This window comes from Carassius carassius, chromosome 40 (assembly GCF_963082965.1).
Source record: "Carassius carassius chromosome 40, fCarCar2.1, whole genome shotgun sequence".
NCBI lineage: Eukaryota > Metazoa > Chordata > Actinopteri > Cypriniformes > Cyprinidae > Carassius > Carassius carassius.
The window spans coordinates 6,776,052-6,789,192 of record NC_081794.1 but is presented as its reverse complement, the minus strand read 5'-3'; the positions used below and the strand labels follow the sequence as shown (position 1 = coordinate 6,789,192).

The window sequence follows — 13,141 nt, the reverse complement described above, 5'->3', positions numbered from 1 at the left end:
TATCAATCTGAACAAACACTGAGAAAGCCACGGCTGATAATACAAGCACAAACTTATTGGAAGAGTGTTTACGCTATGATAACTCTCCAAATAGCAGACAGTGAATAATCTCCTCTGACGCAGTGATTGTCGCGCAGATGAGAGAGAAGCTCAGCTCACCCCAACAGAACACACTTTTTGATCAGAGAGGGCTGTAGATACTTATGAAAATGAATGGTGTTATATTTTCTGATCAATAATAGGAACACCTTTCTAGTATGGAGCATGTAATTGAATTGATTTTAGGTTTTGTGTGTAATAATTCCACTAGGTGTAAAATTAAGTTATATGCAGTATCATAAAACTATATTTGGGGAAGAGGAGAGGCAGACAGAATAGACATGACAGAATAAACAGATTACAACGGGAAAACTAAATTAAGGAAGTAAAATGTCTCACATGGCAATTTGTTTGTTTGTTGCTTTATTATTTACATTATTCATATGTAGATCATCATCATCATTTAGAGTTTGAGTTGAATCTTTTCCTTTTGCTGTGACTGAATCGTTTGTCTTTAAAACATACAATGAAACATATGTCTAATTTTAATGAACATGTTTGATTAAACAGTTTAATTACATATTCATGTAAACACAGTTTACACCGAATGTCTACTTGGTGCTTTTTAAGGGTAAGTGACATGAGCTGTGATGAAGCATCTGTACTGTCCTGAAATGCTACAATATAGTGTACACACCACTTGAAGATTTTTATATTGCTTTCTAATTTTATGCAGTTTCATGACTTTATTAATTCAATCTACATGTATTATTTGATATCTGAAAAAGGCACAGTGCTGATAAATTAAGGCACAAACACTATATCTTAATACATTTGTATAGTATAATAGATTCCATTCTGAGGAAATGACAAGAGATTTATTGTAACTTTTTAAAAAAGGTTACTACTGAAAGCTATATTTTCCCACCACATTCAAACTACCATTTTTTAAGTGCTGATTTTTTTTTTATTATTACCCCTGTTTCTATTACAAAATAGCAATTTTGTCACAGTTTTATGGAACTGATGTACATAATCCAAAGAGGGAATGAATGAATATATATATATATATATATATATATATATATAAATTGCTTATGGGAAAAATAAATTCAGTCAAGTGTCAAGTGTGTTCAAACCTTTACCTTCTCTGTTAAATTTACATCACAATCAAAAAGAGTATATCAGTTAAAAACAAACTTATGGTAAATGTTCAAAATCTTTGTAAAATGAACATGTATTATATAAGCCATGTTTGGCTAAGACACACACGGACAGAGGCAAGACTGCCGTCTCTCAGACAAAAAGGAGCCGAAGAGGAGAACTCTACAGTAAAAAGCCATTTATGACCATTTATGAAAAGGTGCAGTCGTTCATTATTTTTACTTTGCTACCGTACGTCTGCCACTTACACGCACAAAATCCTTAAACTTCCTGCATTTATGGCTGTCCTCCTGTCTCAGGGATAATGTAACAGGGAATCAGAGGAAAAACATGGAATTATTATCAGTCTTATCATGCGTTATGGCCTTGCTAATGTGAGCAGAGTGCTTTGGTAGCAGCCTAGCATGTTTGCATGAGCTGATTCACGACCTTAGAGACACGAAGTATAAGACTGATAGCATAATGTCTAAGAATAAGACATTGGAGACAGTGGGAACATTTCCAGCTGGTTCTTTGAATGACTTTAATGGAAATTTCAGATATGTAAAACTTAACATAGGCTTCAGTGAGTGGCCATGTTGTAATAAAGGCTGCTAAACATGCTAAAATGAAGAAGGCCATAGTGAAAACTGATACTGTTTTAGTGCTGAAACTTTATAAACCCATTAGAAGTATAATGTAGTCCTGCACTGATTTGATTTCCTCTTTATTAAAGTTCTAATAATAAACTCCATTCTCAGGAAGTTTTATAATAATTTCTTTAGAAACGGTTACTGCTAAACTCTTATTTTCTAATCTCATATCCAAACTACAAAGGCAGTAACCTTCATCAAGGGACCACAATATTGGACACATCAACTCAAATATTCAAATTAGCAGTGAACAAATGTGGTTTTTTTTTTAAGTATTAAAGTCTTAAAGTATTATTAATACATTTAAATGTGGTAACAGCCTATCAAAATGTTATTTTATCCTAACACTAATATATTTACTTTTCAAAATGTGCCTACATCTTTTATGAGCTTGACAAAGCCAATATACATAAACTTAATTAAATACTGGTAAACACTGCAAGATGAACTAACCATTGTTTGAACAAAGATGTCACATCTTTAAATATGTCATAATGATCAAACCATTTTTTTTCAAAAGTGGAAATATTGGTTATTGACAGGTTGAACAGAAATTACAGAGACAAACACAAATTTATAAATATATGTATGTATGAACGTATGTATATTAAGAGTAAAGTCATATTTTATGTAAATGTAAAATATTTAAATAAATTAAAAAAGGAACAATTATATTATTTTTACATTATATATCAAATAATGACAAGTATTATTATTTTTTATTTATTTTTATTTTTTTGTATTAGATGAGTAGTAATCATGGGAACACTGTCATTGTTAAACTGCACAAAGGTAAACCACAAAATATATTTGAAAACTTGTTTTGGAGGCTGAGAAAGGCTCTACAAGTGTTGCTGGCGCCCTACTCTGGTTCGGCGGAGGGTTGCAGCAGTTTTCTTCTTCAATGCTCGCTGGTCCTGGAGATGCAACCGCACTTATACCCAACCGAGAGATCCAAGGTAGCATTCGTAATTTCTCAACTGCAAGGTGAAGCACTTCTGTGGGCAGATTCAATTTGGACTCAGAATAACCCAGTTATCCAGTCTTATTCCAGCTTCATCGACCATTTCTGTGAAGTTTTTGGCAGACCAGCTTGGGACTCGTCAATTGGTGAGAAGCTGTATAACCTTAAACAGGGAAAAATGTCTGTCAATGAATATGCTCTTCAGTTCAGGACTCAAGCGGCCACCAGTGGATGGAACGAACAGGCCTTGCTCACTACCTAATGTCAGGGATTGGAACCTCGAGTGCAGTTGCATCTCGTTGCATACGAGGACACCAACGGGCTTGAACGGTTCATCCAACTTTCCATCCGCTTCGCCACCCGTATGCAGTCGTGCTTAGAAGAGCACCATGCTAGAACTTATGCTAGTCGACTCCCATCGACTCACTATGGCTGAAAGACAAAGATGGCTGGCCCAGAATCTATGCCTCTACTGTGCATCCCCGGGGCATATCATCTCTGTATGCCCCGTCCGTCCTCCTCGTCCCATGGTGAGTGCCATTCTCCCTTCGAAGTACCAAATGAAACCACTCACCACTGTTGTGACACTTACTGCCGCTGACAACTCTCTTCCAGTTTCCGCCCTCCTCGATTTTGGGTCAGCCGGCAACTTCATCTCAGGCGCCCTCTGCCGTCAACTCAAACCTCGCTACCACGGCAATGCCGTCAGCCTACCAGGTCCACACAATAACTGGAAGGCCGTTGAGTAGAAGATGTGTGCGTCATAGTGTGGGTCCCATTACCCTCCAAACCGGACTACTCCACCACGAGGAGATCCATCTGCTGGTTCTGGAGGAATCCACCGCTGAGGTCATTCTAGGGCGCCCATGGTTGGAGCAGCACAACCCTGTCATCTCGTGGAAGACGGGTGAAGTCCTGAAGTGGGACGATTCCTGTTTCCAGAGCTGTATCACCGGTTGTCCTGTCCCAGCCAAACCTTCCCTTGCACCTCTTCAAGTTTATACTACCTCAATTGAGAGCCCAGTGGAAAACCAATCCATCTCCATCCCTACATGCTACGCCCCCTTCAGTGACGTCTTCTGCCCCAAACGGGCTTCCAAGCTGCCTCCACACCGGCCGTGGGACTGTGCCATCGATCTGCTGCCGGGTGAACCAGTGCCTAAAGGAAGGATCTACCCCCTTTCCATTCTGGAGGAGAAAGCCATGGAGGAGTACATCAAGGAGGTGCTGGCCCAGGGTTACATTTGTCCATCTACCTCCCCTGCTGCTTCGAGTTTCTTCTTCATCGAAAAGAAGGACGGAGGCTTACGACCCTGTATCGATTATCGGGCTCTTAACAACATAACCGTCAAATTCCGATATCCACTTCCCCTTGTCCCAGCTGCCCTGGAACATCTCCGTGGTGCCACTGTCTTCACCAAGTTGGACCTCCGCAGTGCCTACAACCTCATCCGGATAAGAGAGGGGGACGAGTGGAAAACTGCCTTCATAACCCCTACTGGCCACTATGAGTACTGCGTGATGTCGTATGGACTTGTTAACGCCCCCTCCGTCTTCCAGGATTTTATCCATGAGGTGCTCCAGGAGTTCCTACATAAGTTCATCCTCGTCTACATTGATGATATCCTCATTTACTCCCGGAGCCTAGCGGAACATTGTCGCCACATTGCGGAGGTCCTGCAACACCTGAGGGCCTTTCAGCTCTACCTCAAGGCTGAGAAATGCTCTTTTCATCAGCCGCCACAGAGGCCTTCGACTCCCTCAAGAAGGCATTTACGACCGCTCCACTCTTGGTCCATCCTGACCCCAACCGACCCTTCTTTGTTGAAGTCGACACCTCTATTACCGGAGTGGGAGCAGTCTTATCTCAGCAGCAGGGGAATCCCAGTCGCCTCCACCCATGTGCCTTCTTCTCCCGGAAGCTCAACCCGGCGGAGGTAAATTATGACATCGGCAACCGTGAGCTGTTGGCCATCAAGTTGTCCCTGGAAGAATGGAGGCATTGGCTGGAGGGAGCCAAACACCCCTTTCTGGTTCTCACTGACCGCAAGAAACTAGAGTATCTTCAGGGTCGCCAAGAGGTTAAATCCAAGACAAGACCGCTGGGCACTAATCATCACCCGCTTCCACTTTACCATCTCATATGGAACGTGAAGGCTGACGCCCTGTCCCGGTGTCACGCCCCCGAAGAAAACCTAGAGAAACCCAAAACCATACTCCCAAAAAAGGTCATCATCAGCCCCATTACCTGGTCTGCCGAGACCCTTCCTCCATCCGATCCTGCTACCAACACCCCGCCGGGTTGCCCACCGGGACACCAGTACATCCCCAGGACATGGCGCACTCCACTCATTCACTCCGCTCACACGTCTCTTGGCACTGGTCACCCGGGGGTCAATGAAAACCTCTCGTTGCTAAGGGAACGCTTCTGGTGGCCCAACATGGCCTCGGATGTCAGAAGGTACGTGAACGGATGTACAGACTGCGCCGTCTCTAAAATCCCACGCCATCTTCCATCAGGCAAGCTCCATCCTCTGCCCGTCCCTAATCTCCCATGGTCACACCTAGGGGTGGATTTTATTACTGATCTTCCTCCTTCAGATAATAATACCTGCATTCTTGTCATAGTGGATAGATTTTCTAAGTCATGTCGTCTTCTCCCCCTGAAAGGTCTGCCCACGGCCATGGAAACGGCCGAGTTATTATTTAGTGAAAGTGAAAAAAAAGTGAAAGTGAAGTGACATTCAGCCAAGTATGGTGACCCATACTCAGAATTTGTGCTCTGCATTTAACCCATCCGAAGTGCACACACACAGAGCAGTGAACACACACACACCCGGAGCAGTGGGCAGCCATTTATGCTGCGGCGCCCGGGGAGCAGTTGGGGGTTCGATGCCTTGCTCAAGGGCACCTAAGTCGTGGTATTGAGGGTGGAGAGAGAACTGTACATGCACTCCCCCCACCCACAATTCCTGCCGGCCCGAGACTCGAACTCACAACCCTTCGATTGTGAGTCCGATTCGCTAACCACTAGGCCACGACTTCCCCATTTAACCATGTCTTCAGGTACTTCGGCATCCCAGAAGACATCATTTCAGACAGAGATCCTCAGTTCATCTCCCGGGTATGGAAAGCATTCCATTCACTCCTAGATGTGGCCATCAGTCTGTCTTCCGGATACCACCCACAATCTAACGGGCAAACGGAGAGGAGGGTTCAGGAGATTGGATGCTTCCTCCGTACCTTCTGTCACGGCCACCAGAACTCATAGAACCAGTTCCTAGGGTGGGCCGAGTACCCACAGAACTCCCTGCGACAACCTATCACCAGACTCACTCTATTCCAGTGCGACCAACCTCCACTCTTCCCCTGGTCCGGTGAACCCTCGGATGTCCCCCCCATCGACTACTGGTTCCGAGAGAGCAAGAGGGACTGGGACGCGGCCCATCACCAACTCCAGTGGGCCCTACGCAGGTGCAGAATGACAGCCGACTTTCGCCGATCTGAGGCCCCTACATACCAACCTGGTCAGAATGTCTGGCTGTCCACCCGGGACATCCACCTGCGCCTGCGCCTGCCCTGCCGCAAGCTAAGTCCCAGATTCATTGGCCCTTTCAACATCCTTGATCAGATCAATCCGGTCACTTACAAACTCCAATTACCACCTGAGTACCGGATTCACCCCACTTTCCATGTGTCTCCCCTTAAGCCTCACCATTTATATATCCATCATAAATATACAAAGTAGACAAACATATATTACATAAACAAAAACATTTATTTTGGATGCAGTTAATCGTTTGACAGCACTAATAGCAACATAAATGGTTACCGTTCAGTTCAATTAATTTTTTTATTTAATATTTAAATATGAGTTAATTTATTTGAAAATAAATCTAGTTTACTAAATGATTTGGTAACACTTTATTTTGATAGTCCACTTTAGACATTCTACTAACAGTAAGTAACTTTGCAACTACGTCAACTAGCGGTTAGTAGAGTATTTGTAGACTGTCTGCTTAATATCTTCTAACACTCTCTTTGTCAACTTATTGTCAACTTATACTAAGCCTAAGCCTACCCCTAACACTAACCCTAAACCTACCCTAACTCTACTCTGAGAGTTAGTAGACATGTATTGCAAATTTATGAGATTTAGTCGATATGTAGTTGACATGTAGTTACAAAGTTACTTATAGTCAGTAGAATGTCTAAAGTGGAGTATCGAAATAAAGTTTAACCAATGATTTTAATGTTTATTTAAAACGCTGATAGTCTTCTTCCTAAATTGACACTCTGATGCAACCTCTAAAGACAGTCTTTCAATTAACAGAAGTCACAAATGACATAATTTGTAATGCACTATAAAAAAGCAGAATGCATGCATCTGTACATGCTCAATACCAGCTAATATATTTTGTGTATCGTTCCTACATTTCCCACAAACTCTTTTCCAACAATACAAAAAAAAAACTCATGTAAGTCTTTACCTCCTTTATTTTATCTGTCTTAATTAAGTTTGCATCCACATGAGATTGCATGAAATAAAGCAGGATGTGTGCTGTTCATTTGTGATTAATCCTCCAGTGTCATATACAGCAGCTGTAATGAAGCAGCATGCCTCATTTTGTAATTACAGTTATTTATCTCTGCACACGCCTCTTAATTCTCATTCCAGGGCACTCTCAGCTTTCCCATTCAAAGCATGTCTTACGGCCATGATGTCCACCATATAGACAGCAGGCTGATGGGTAGAACAGGTCCTGAACCTTAACATGAAAAAGAAGCTGCAAAAAGTAATTAAGGGCAAAGGCCACAATAAGGTGTGTTATTAATTTTACAACAAGTGAGTCATTTCTGTTATAACATACATGTACGTTTTCATGTCACCATCAAGTCTTATATGGTAAAAAAATATTAAAAAAAAATGTTTTTATTGAAATCATATTAGTCACATTTCTTATCCAACATCACACTATCACTGCTAAGAGCACATTTTATACCATTTTTGCCATTCCCCTAGATTCTAACATTAAAAAGTGTATTAATTAATTTATTTAAATTTATTAAGTGTTCTCTTTCTTCTTTTTAAATAAAAGCTTCAACCAAAATGTGTTTTTATATATATTTTCTGTTATAAGTTTCTGAATTTGAGGAAGTTACCTCTTTGGACATCATCAAATCAGTACAGTAATGACAAAATGTCTCAAGACTGTAAAAAAAAAAACATTCCACACTAACTAATCATTAAGATATAAGAACTGTCATACAAGCTTTATAATGTATTGATATGGAGATCAAGTTTTAGTTCATTAGTTCAATTCCAAGTAATTTTATACAGTTTATAACAAATGTAAACAGTTGTCAAACCAAGATATGTGTATATAGTTTACAAAAGCCATTGTAGACTTCAGCCAGTATTTGTATTAGACAAGGATATACTCAGCATGCACATGCAAATTTCAGATTGTTTAAACAAATTATCTGCAACAGATCTTATCAGATTTTAATAAAGTTTTGAGTTCAAACTTTAATGTGAGTGTTCACATTTATTATATGTACATTATGGAGAGGCAAACATGCCAAAATAATGGAAGGATTTTTTTTAAATCAACAATCACCTTTATAAAAATAGATGTGTGCTTTAAAATCTGATTATTAAGCACATATTTTGCATTACTATATTCTACATCCCTTAACATACCCAATACCTTAACAACTACTTACCAAATATTTATAAGCAGCAAATTAAGAGATTGAGGCAAGTCACATTTAATGGTTTGTTAATAGCAAGAAATAGACCTTAAAATAATTTGTAAACCATATATTTAACTATATTTGGATAGATAAATTCTATATTTCCATTTAGATAATAGGCAGAAGGGCAGTCCCAGAGGAAACAAGGAAACTTCTCCACAGAGAATACATGCAATGCTGTCTTTAATTTTGATAACAAGGTAACATCAAACTACCTCAATTTTGCTGCTTCCTGCTGTTTGTTACAGCCTTTGTGTTGGAGGACACCCGTGATTATATGTAGGTAGAGAGCACACTAGGGTTTGTAAAAAAGCAAATGAGATACTGAGCATGTTTCCAGGCTCATCAGTAGGCTGACGGGTACAAAAAACATCTAACATCAAAACATAAAGAATATTTATCCAACAATGCAAATTTCGATGTTTAAGCACTAAAAAGTATTCCACAAATCAAGAAACTTGCATGGACTTTTATTCTAATATGTTTGCAGTTTCTAGAGATGCAGTAATGGGTTTTTTACTCTAGAACTTCTCCATCTGCTGCATGAAAACACAGTGTACAATTTATTGTCTCATCCTCTATAGACTATCGTGAAACAATTTTGTCTGGATGTGAATATATAGTCAGATGGGCACTTCAATAAACCTTAGTCAGGGTAGTGTTATATTTATTTTTTGACAAATAACACATCGAAGATGTGAGGGTCAGAAGTACAGTGTGTTCTATTGGTTTCATAAAACATTTTTGAAGGTTGTGGGTTTTGAAAATTATTCACCTGCACTAAGGTCTAAGGACAGAAAGACAGTAAAGGGGTTAACATGCCGGAAGAAACTTGGTAAAAATCTACTGTAGCTGTGATGATCAGTTAATGCTGAAGCCATTAATGACCTACAGTTAACTGGAAACCAGTTTAAGAAAGTGAATGTTAACATGTTAACTGATAATGTAAAGCATATGTTATACTTACAGAGACCTTCGGTGTTTTTGCTGGGCGGTACAATACAAAGCTGACTAGGAAATGTACAATCCCATTCCTTAATAATACACTCTTCTTCCTCACCTGCACAAAAAAAGCCATCATGAGTTTGGATCTCAGGCTTTTAATGACAGATACGGTTTAGTCTGACATCCTCCTGTTACATCTGCAGATAATACTTCTTTAATAAAAAGTCAACAAAATAAGTCATAAAATAGAGAAAAAAAAATTATTGAGGAAGTTAAATGAAGATTAGTCTTGGTTAACACACAGACCATGTTCTTTAGCTGGTTCACAGAGGGAAGCACAGGAGGGTCTCGATTCTGAAGGTAGAAGATCACCTGCAGTGTATAAGAGCGTAATTGTTCAACAACCGTCCAGGGCCAGACAGCTTCCCTAGAATATTCAAAATGTATAAGGTTAAGTTGAGAAAACGGTAGCTACATGTGAATCGCACCAAAACTGTCAAGAAATGTCCAGGGCATTCATATAACCCCAAAATCAAAAGAATATTTTGAGTTAAAAGTTTGAGTCTAACACTTAACACTGGAATATAAACAATGTAATAAATTATTTAAATTGTAAAAGTACAGTTCAAAGCATACATAATGATGGTTCTGCATTCCTGAATAATTTTATTAAAACATTATATTTGATGATTTATTACTGTATTATAGTCACATCACTTTACGGTCACGAATTATTTTAGAATTATAACTATTAATACGCTGACAAAAAAGAAAAAAGAAAAAAAAAAACAGCCCTAAATAGAAGCACTCATATGTGGTAAACAACTTTATTACCCACTAATTGTTTCTGCTTGGCCCATAATCAGATGGTGTACACTAAGAGTCACAGTCTGGAGTCAATGCCTGAACACAACTGCAAAAATCGAGTGTTTCTTACTGCCAGTCTGGTGCAGAAAGAACAAAATTATTATAAACGGAGATTATCCAGTAGGGTGCTCTTCTCAAAGTTTTTCCATTTCACAAAGTGGCCAAAAATAGCTGTTTTCAACCTGTTGTTGATGGTGATGTCACCGTGGAGAATGAGATCTCAATGACTGAACCTGAACACAGGAAGTCGGGCAGTGCTGAGTGTCTGGAGTTTGTGCACACCTGGAGCGTACTTCCTCAAAATGACTGCAACCAATCCCAATACTTCAGCAGGAGTGGCAGTGGACAGGTCAATTTCAGATAAAATGGAGACTTCAGTAAGCCTAAAAGAAGTTCGTAAAAACGATCGTACCACTGATCTTAATATTACGATCTGTTTCCCAAAAACATCATAACTTAAGTAGCACTTGAAAATCATCATAGATCTAAGAGTGCTCTGGAGTAATCGTTAAGCCCTAAGTGCATCGTAAGAAGACAGATTTATGCAGTCACCTGCAGGACAATCGGCAGATTACACCTTTAACTTTATTCAAGTGCAATGTGATTATAATAGAAGGATTTCACTGCGCTTTATTGTAAACTTTATAGCTCGTTTAATTAATTAATTAAAAAGGGCAGGAAAAATTAGAAATACACATTTAAATTAAATGACTGAAAAAAGTAATGTAGGAAATGCTTCAAAGATTGTGTGTGTGTGTTATGTTAATGACTTGTTGAAGTGCACGAAAACCAGCTATGTATTGGACCCGGAAATAACGTCTCACTCTCTCTCTCTATACTGTATATTAATAATAGTTAGAATCGTTATCGGGAAACCTGGCCCAGGTAAATTTTTCACAATAAGTTCCATAACATGCATGTTACCTAGATCCCCAAAGGGAGGGGAGCGTGACAACCCACTGCTCGGGCCCACCGATGCCAACAAAGGAGGTATGGAGTTGTGGTGTGAAAAAAGGACACAAACACCAAATACAGTATAAAAACAAAGCTTTTATTTAACCACGGTAATATTGTAAATAAACCATATATTGTAAATAATAAACAATATTCTGGGAAAAAGGGAGGACTGGAGGGACCAAAGCAAAGAAATAAACAAAAAGGACCCCACCCCTAACCTATAATAAAGCACACATAAATACAATCCCTATCTGGCACACGATCAAGGCGCCCTAACCAAACTTACAGCTGGTGGTCCGCCCAGGTCTAGCTGGTGTTTCTAGACAGAAATATACCTACGGGTGATACATGTATACCCCGGGGTTGCTCTAAATCTACTCCCCAACTCCCTATAAACAAAGAAAATAGATAGGGTGAAGGTTTATTTTATGCACTCGTCTTGTCTGGTTCAGGTTTTAGTTAAGAGAGAACCTGGAAAGAACTCTGTGCAAATTTCCTGTAGCAGCTGAACTAGAAGATCTCTCACTTTCTTCTCATTGTCTTTCAACTCGAAACTCTCCATCACCTTCACCATCTGCTCATCAACCTTTACACACAAAAATGACATAAAAATAAATAAAAAAATAAATAAAAACAGTGCTGCCTGAATGTGAAGCGCTCTCTTACAGATGTAGCCTTGCAGAGCTCACAGTTGACTTTGCCCAGGCAGATCTGGGGTTTTTTGGAGTCTTGTTCCCCCTGCTGGCCAGTTTAAACTCTTTCCTCTCTCTCTCTGGGCTTGACAGAGAGTTTCAGTCCATTGAGCTGATGCTGTAGCATAAACATAGCATAAACATCCTACAAAAAAACAACAACAATTATTACATTACATCTCCTTTTACTCAGATGAATCATATGTTAATGTTACTTAACTCAGGGTTAATGTTAACATAGGGTTAGCAACTATTGAATATGTTCTCAAATGCAGATGTAAGCAAGACAACAATTACACAGGAGAACTATACCACAGGGGAAAGACAGTGTGTACAGTATATGAACCTCCTGCTTGTCCATGATCACATCTGACACCGGCCCAAACTGTGTGAAATTCTCCTTCAGATCAGTTTGAGACCTGTCTGGTTTAAAGCTGTTTACAAACACGCTGTTCTCCTCCTGAGCTCTGAGCCACAGGAGATGTTGGTCTTTCTTCCCTTTAACATGGTCTTCTAGGCTTGGCCCTGAACAGAAACCGTTGAATGCAAAATAAAATTGATGGCGAACATTAAGCAAATTACAAAATAAAACTGGTAAAGTGACGTTATGAGAGGATTATACCATTGTAGCTACTTTGGTGTATACCATGCTTATGAATTTTTACCCAATAACAATCATAGTATTGTATTTATAAGACTTATGATACGAAATAAAAACCGTGGTATTACCATGGAATGTGCTACAAAACTTTTTGGCTAAAAGTGCCTTAAAATGTAGTAGCCACATTTAAAGCAAGTACTTTTTATATATAATTCTTGTATTATATCAGGTTTGCAAAGGGCATGAACATGTCTCATTTGTGTTAGCGCTGATGTTTTAGTTTATAATAACTTAATTGTTGGGCAGAGGAAGCAGTGAAACCCTCTTTGCACTGTCTGGATGTCTTTATCGAGCTCCATTGAGAGGCAGTACTGAAAATTCCCATGAAATGATTCGAGGTTTAGCGTCTCTGAGACATGACGGCGTTTTGATTTCACATTTAAAGTATCTTTTCTTTTTCTTTATAATTTGCAACATCATTTTTCAATGTTTTGCGTTTAAAATATCAAACATTATTTATGCA

At 39.4% G+C, this 13,141-nt stretch overlaps 1 pseudogene; it reads right to left on the bottom strand.

Moving 5' to 3' along the window:
* Window positions 1–7,088: 7,088 nt before the first annotated feature.
* Window positions 7,089–12,977, bottom strand: LOC132121857 (speckle targeted PIP5K1A-regulated poly(A) polymerase-like; annotated as a pseudogene).
* Window positions 12,978–13,141: the final 164 nt, after the last annotated feature.